General features: G+C 36.9%; 1 protein-coding gene across 1 annotated transcript in view; it reads left to right on the top strand.

Annotated features, from left to right (window-relative positions):
- Positions 1-7,500, top strand: part of grid2 (glutamate receptor, ionotropic, delta 2) — a 495,660-nt gene that overhangs the window by 364,306 nt on the left and 123,854 nt on the right. The window lies entirely within an intron of this gene.

Here is a 7,500-nt window from a genome sequence, read left to right as displayed (position 1 = left end):
TATGCTGAGAAACATTTCTTACAATTGTCAATGTTGAAAACAGTTATGCTGCTTGCTATTTTTGTCATCATAAATGTCTTTACTGTCTCTTTTGAACAATTTATTGCTTCATTGCTGAATAAAAAAATCCTTTCACAAAAAGAATATTGACCCCACATTTTTTAACTGTAGGTTTTTTAATTTTCAATAATAATGTATATTTTTATTAGTGGTTGGCATAGATTAATTTTTTTAATCTAGATTAATCTCACTGTAATCTTGGAAATGGCAAATGGCTCATTTGAATTCTGCCTAAAACATTCAGAATATGTGTGTTACTCAAAGTAATCCGCCATTTTGTCCGACAAAGCAGTCAGGAGTTAGAAGATTAACCTCGGTGGAGTTAAACTTGAAAAATTGTGTATACTGACATCTTTCCGTGTTTAAAACAACATTGATTCTTATGTTCATTCATGTTTATTTGATGCTATAAATGGACTCGTAAGAGATGATCGGTTTACGAGCCTCTTGAGCTGAGGCGCTACAGCAATCTGTCACGACCATGGTCACGACACATTAAAGAGCAACAAAACTGTTTTTATTGTTTGAATTTCTTAAATAACTACAAAGTTTTAAAGCCGGGACATTGTTTAATATCATAAGTAACCTGCTCTGTCTTTTCTGTCGACGTGTTGTCAGTATCCTCTTTGCTCCGCAATGTATTTTCACTGTGTGTGGTGTGACAGCGGCACAGCTCGTTGGACAAAGCAACAACAGTAACTAAGGGGGACGGGTCTTTGCGAAGGGTCAATTCGGCTAGGTATACATCCACGCTGAAATATCAAGGTGAAAGTCATCATAGCTTGCGTAGTATAGACCCAGCTCCCAACCTAACTTTGAGAATAGATTAACGGCGATATTTTTTTTATCGCCCAATAAGAGTCTCACGTTAACGCAGCACGTTAACGCTGATAACGGCCCACCACTAATTTTTATATTGTTTTTTGGGGTCGGGTCCTTTCATCATTTACTCATCCTCATGTTTTTTTTTTCCAAACCCGTGTGACTTCCTTTAGTGTACCACAGAACCAAGAAAGTCATGCAGGTTTTGAACGACATGAGGGTGAGTAAATGATGACAGAATTTTCAAACTTTCCCTTTAAGAGCTTTTTAAAAAAAAAAAAAAAAAAAAAACGTCACAAGTAAAATATGTACTAAAATATAATAAAATATTTGCAATAAGACACAATTTGTTTAAGACTTTAAGAGTGGGTGGTACATAGTCATTTAATCACACAGAGTGTGGGAAGCTCAAGACACCTTCCTTGCTTTGACTTTCCACTGCCTTGCACTACAGCAAAGTGTCACATCATCATCCTAAGAGGTTATCGAAACCCTGGCATTACCAGCCGTAAGGGTCGCTCATATCCACGCATCACCTTTGAAACTACCTGCCAACTCCAGCTCTGAGGCAGAGTGGCGCCAATCGCATGTGATGAAGATGAACAGATCCGTGCGTGAAGTGCAGAAACGGCGAGAGCAGGCAGCATTACGCCCGCACACAAAATGTGAATGTGCAGAATAGAGCAAGGCATTATGGGATGCTAATGGTGTCATTCTCTTGCCAGAGAACCCGGAGAGGCCCGCTTGTTTCTATTCCGCAGTGAGAAATGAGCTCTTATCTGTCCTTCTGAAGATAAGAGGCAGACCTCTCTCTCTCTCGCCCCTTTTCTGCTTCTCTTTTTTTTCAGACTTGAAATTTACAGTACTGGCTTTTGGGATGAGGCAGCTCTCCCCAACTGTTAGAGGATGACAAACATTCTGCTGCTGGTTTGAGATTCAGCATGCAAAACAAATTTTAGATGACAGAGGCACTTTCTGTCACACCATGGCCTCAGAAATACCCCTGCTGAAACGATTGTGATGATGGTGCCTTCTGGAATACTCTTATTTGAACGTCGCCATTTCGGCCTGTTGTGACTGTCACTACTCCCAGAAGTCAACATGATGAGCGACGAGTCCAGAGATCAATGGATGTGTCGATGCATGTTGAAATGTTGAAAACATTTCATGCTGCTTAATATTTTTGTGGAAACATGAAACTTTTGTCAGCATTATTTAAAGAATAGCATTATTTAAAATTGAAATATTTTTGAAATAAATTAATAAATGAATTTGAAATAACTTTATAATGTATTTTTGTGTATCTTGCTTTTATTTGGCAGCATAATGTCTTTCATGCTTAAGATTTAATGTTTTCATTGCTAAGGAATAGTTAACCTAAAAAAAATTACAATTCTTTCATCATCTACTTACCTTCATGTTGCTCCAATTCCTTCTTTTGTATTCCAAGGAAGTCATACAGGCTTGGAACAAGGGTTAAATTGCTCTGATATGCTTCCTAGAATGCTATGATTTGAACATCGCCAGGTTGGCCTGTTGTTTCTCACCATTCCCAGAAGTCAACATGATGAGTGACGAGCCCAAAGGTCGATGGATGTGTCGATTCATGCTGACGCAGTCAGCGGCAGCGATTCAGAAATACCGCTACATGTATTCCCACAGTGGATAATATTTTATTGATTAGACGAGGCTTGAAATTTCTCACAGGCATTTAGCATGCCTCGCTTGCTGTAAATATAGCTGTTATGAGTTTATGTAGACGTGCTCAAGAAGACTTTTATCGGATATTGCAGATTCGGCTTCCATGGACAGTCTCTGAGTTTTATATTACATTGTTTTGCAATCAAACCATAATTACAGATTTTAGACTCTCATTTGCTTTGGATCTGCTTTCCAGGGCCACTCTTCAAAAGTCTACTCCATGAGATCAATACGGAGACACTTAAAAGCATAGCTGTGCCCTTAACCACAAAAACATTCGTTTTAATTAATGGAGCTTTGTGAATCAATCAATCATACATCATAAAAACATTCCACCTGCTCCCACAGGATAGGAGATGGACTGATAATAAATGTTTAATAGCTGAAATTGAAGGTTGATTGTCTGTTGGACTTTGCTGTTTTGTAAATGCATCCGAATAAAAGAGACACAAACATTCTTTTTTGTTGTTGTTGTTGCACCAAATGACGATCTATATGGAACGGCTGTTCTATAAGATCAAGAGTGTCATGTCATATACATCCAGTTCAAGTGAATCAATTTATTTAAGGCTTCAGCTTGAATTTGTGACCATGAGTCAGGCTTGTCCTCACCGTCAATTATGTGCACAGATCTATTTGAATTGTGTAGACAGGAAGTGCACATTTATGCATGTCACCTGTTGAAAGCAAAGTGTCTGTCTGGTCAGCTAGCTTGAAAACAAAACACCAGCTCTGTTGCAAACCCTGAGCTGTATCCATAGGCAGCCTTTTGACTTGGTTTGTGCCAAATTTGGTGGTATTGGTGTATTTGGTTGCTAGGTTATTTTGTTTTGGACTCGATTTTTCTCAAAATTGACACTGCTGACTCTAGCAACTGTAGGATCTTCCTAATTAGTCACTTATGATGTTTAGCTGTCAGCTCCCTATGTAGGGAGCAAGACTGTTCACTAGGTTTTTATCTGGGTGAATTGAATTTCTATGTTTATATTCTGGACTGCCCAACCCCATGACTGGCTGAATTGATGATAAGGGCAGAGTACCTATGATAAGAATGAATAAATAGTCTCAAAGGTTAGCATACAAACTTTTTTCTACACAAAACTTTTGGTCGGATCTTTGATGCAGCTTGATATTCAACAATATTGATTCTTGTCAAAGAAAATTCACACACACTGACATGCTTGTACCCCTTCCAGCCCATTAATATTTCAGATGATTTGATTACATAATGATAGTTATTAGGCTTGTACTTCAGACAGATTCGATAAGAATTAACTTAAAATGGCTGCCTTGGGTAAAAAAAAAAAAAAAAAAAAAAAAAAAGTGCCCCAGTGCCTCTGAAGTGGATAGTTATGTAAAAGCTCTGTCATCCTAGCCTCCATGGGATGGTGTGTACCCTATCTAATCCCATTTTAAATATTATGCTAATGACTAGCCAGGGCCCATGATAATACGACTCATAGTGTGCAGTATTATATCGAGTTGACATGTTTCAAACCTCTCGTGTATGAAGGTGAGCTGCATTCCCTTCCATGAGTTTTTTTTTTTTTGGAACAAGGTTGTTTTGGTGCCATGTTTATGAATGCATAAAGGGTGACATTTGTATTGCACGGACAAAGCATGACATTTGCACTGGTACAAAGCCAGACATAGAAGTATGTGTGCCAGTTTATTATTCCTCTTATATTTTTGGTGCAGTTTGTTTTTTGTCATAAGAGCACTTTCATGGGAAACTTCAAAAGCATCAAAGTCTTTTACATTCCCACCCGCCGATCCCCTTCATATCATGTTTTGATTGAGCAAGGAAACTCTTTTCCCAACACTCTCTTGCAGGGGACGTGGAAATTTTGATCTCCGTGGAGAGGATTTTTTCACAGGTATCGTACTTCAGGAAATATTGCTTTCGTCTCTACGCTGTTGTTTTATTGGGCAAATAAATCAATAGTTGTTTTCTGTTGTTTTCCGACTAGAGAGGAAAAATGAGCACAGTAGGGCAACGAATTGTTTGTTTATGCGGCACACATTAGCTAAGTGTAATTAGAGTTTGGTGAACAGATTTGTGCTTGGGTATTAGAGCATAGCCCTAAATTACTCGTCTAAATCATGATTGTTTGCTCCTTGCTGTGTTTCTATGTGAAAGCTTGTTTTTTGTCGCTTGTTTTGTGTGTGTGTGTGTGTGTGTGTGTGTATGTGTGTGTGTGCCGCGTTCCTGTTGCATTGTATTAGTAATTGATTTTCACATCGTTTTTTTAAGTGGGACTAACTTATGTTTACTTATGTTAACATCAAAATGTGAGGTATTCAGCAGATTTGGTGAGTCATAGTCTGATTGCAACTTAGTGTGGTTTAAAAATAGCCAGAACCATAGATTGGTGGGATTTTGTGTGTGTGTTGCAAGAGCCAAGCATTGTTAGACCATAAGATGTTGTGGCTTTTCAGAATGAATATTAACAATAACACCACATGGAAAGGCCAATGGATAAATCTATTGACTCACTAACCATATTCTATTCAGGGTAACTTGTCTTGCATTCAGATGCAACTGGATGAGGAAACGCTTGAATCTTTGCATTAAATCCAGAGGGAATTGTGTTCCAAGGACAGGGCTGTACATTAACTCTTTGAGCACATAAAACTGGTGCTACAGAAGTTGAAAGTTTTGTGGCACAGGCCACAAAATTTTAGAAACAAGAAACAACCACAAGTAGTGCAGTTCAAACAGCAAACAGGCATGTGACAGAGAAAGGACACTAATGTTCCATACAGGGCACACAAAATACAAACCAGAAATGATCATATCACCTCTTGCTGAACATTAAGTCAATTTAGTTTAAAAAACAGCTCTAAACTGAAGAGAAACATGGATTTGTGGGTGTTGTGAGCATTAGTGAGTACACAAATGTAATGTCTGTTTCATTCATATCTGTAGCTGGAGTTGCCCTTGTGCAGAAACTCCACAATTGAGACTCATAAAGTCATAAAAATTATGGACAAAGGCATCCAGATATCAGGTATCCAGATATCAGGTTCTCTTTTGTTGAAAAACAGGTTTGTAAATGTAACCGGTCCTACTTGACCCGCTCTGAGCGGGATTCGAGCCGGCGTCTCTGGAATGGGAGGTGGGCGCGTCTTTTGAGGCCAGGAGAGTGAGGTTTACATGCACAGCTCTTACTAGCTCGCCTCTGTTACATAAAACACTTTACATTACAAGTTTGCAATGATGTTTGGCATGTGTTGCTTTTTCAAATGCACATTTTATAAGTGACTCAAACAGCACTGGCAGAGATGGAGCAGCATTTTCTGTGAACCGATCGATCTGCTTTGATCCCAGTGCTGCACATATACTTATTTATTTTTACTTTATTATGAAAGACGTATCAGATATCAGATATGCAGCCCCAATACACCATCTATGCACCCTTTTACCTCATTATTCCTTATTCAAATCACTCAACATTCTTTCTACATTTTTTAAGTAGACTGTAAAAATCAAATTTTACTGAAAGTAATCTGTAAATGTTGTATTTTCTCATTGTGAACTAAAACAATGAATCCACAAATAAATCTAAACTAACTAGCAACTTCCGGCAAGATGGCGCTCTGAGCAGCAATATTTTCCAGAGCTCTTCAATCGATGCCTCAAAAGTCTCATTTATTTACTTTAAAATAAATGTAGGAGTTTCAAAATAAATACAGACATTTATTTTTGTTTGATGAACAACTTGGATCCTAGTTATACAAGCAAAAAACCGATCACCATGCTACGCCGGACAAATTACAAAGCATGGAGAGAAAAAAAACAAAGCAGTGGAAGAGAAACAGCCTCCGGATGATATCGCTACTAATACAAAAATACTGGAAGTTGTTAACAAGTTGGCGGACAAATTTGACATCAAAGAGAAGGATGGAAGAAAATGTGAGATCTTGACTATTATAATATTCCTGTCAAAAATGAGATCACATACTTGGGAATAACTATTACAAAAAATTTAAGGGACAGGGAAGAAAATAATAAGTTGTTGTCCAAAAAAAAAAAAAAAAAATAGCTGGTTGCAACTAAATATTTCCATTTTTGGAAGAATTTTATTAAGAAAGATGGAAGGGATATCAAGATTAATTTACCCAACATATTCATTAGCAGTACCAGAAAGGTTTTCCAAAGCTGACATTATCAAAGTTAGAACCAGAAACTTGTCATTTCCTTTGTTACCTAAAATGAAAGAAGTACATTTCAAAACAATTAACGGCATTTATCCATGTAACAAATTTCTAAGAGTAAGGTTAAATTTGGATAGCAATCTGTGTACATTTTGTCAAAAAGATATTAAATCTCAGGAACATGTTTTTTTTTTGTTTGTTTGTTTGTTTTTTTATATAATTGTACGATTGTTAAATCCTTTTGGGACAGATTGTATGAGTGGTTAGAGACAAAATATTTAATACCTATCTTTGACTATCATTGTTAAATTTGGTGTCTTTTTGGACAACAAAAACATTGAATTTTTGTGTAATAATGTTTTGATTGTAGCCAAATTTTACCTACACAAATGTAGATTTGTTGAAGTTTCTCCATGTTTTGAGGCATTTAAAAATTACTTTTTATTTATTTATTTAATTAAATCCTTAACACAACTAAAAATGAGCAGTGCCTTTTAGCTCTAAATTACTGGCAATATGTATGGATTAACCCCAATGTTTGTATTATCTTGTTTACAGTATACTGCTTGGTCTTATTGTTAATGTCTATCATTGATAATATGTTAATGCCTGTTTGTTATTTGAAATGCTTTAATAAAGTAAAAATCTAACTGGGAAGAAAAATTCCTTCAATTATTCTAGCATCTAACATATCTGATGAGTTACCTAGATAGGCCTACGGCAAAATTTTTGACAGTGTGCCACGGTCAGCTAATCTTA

Source organism: Chanodichthys erythropterus, chromosome 9 (assembly GCF_024489055.1).
Source record: "Chanodichthys erythropterus isolate Z2021 chromosome 9, ASM2448905v1, whole genome shotgun sequence".
Taxonomy (NCBI): domain Eukaryota; kingdom Metazoa; phylum Chordata; class Actinopteri; order Cypriniformes; family Xenocyprididae; genus Chanodichthys; species Chanodichthys erythropterus.
Note: the sequence above shows the minus strand (reverse complement) of the source record. Positions and strands in the feature narration are given on the sequence as shown.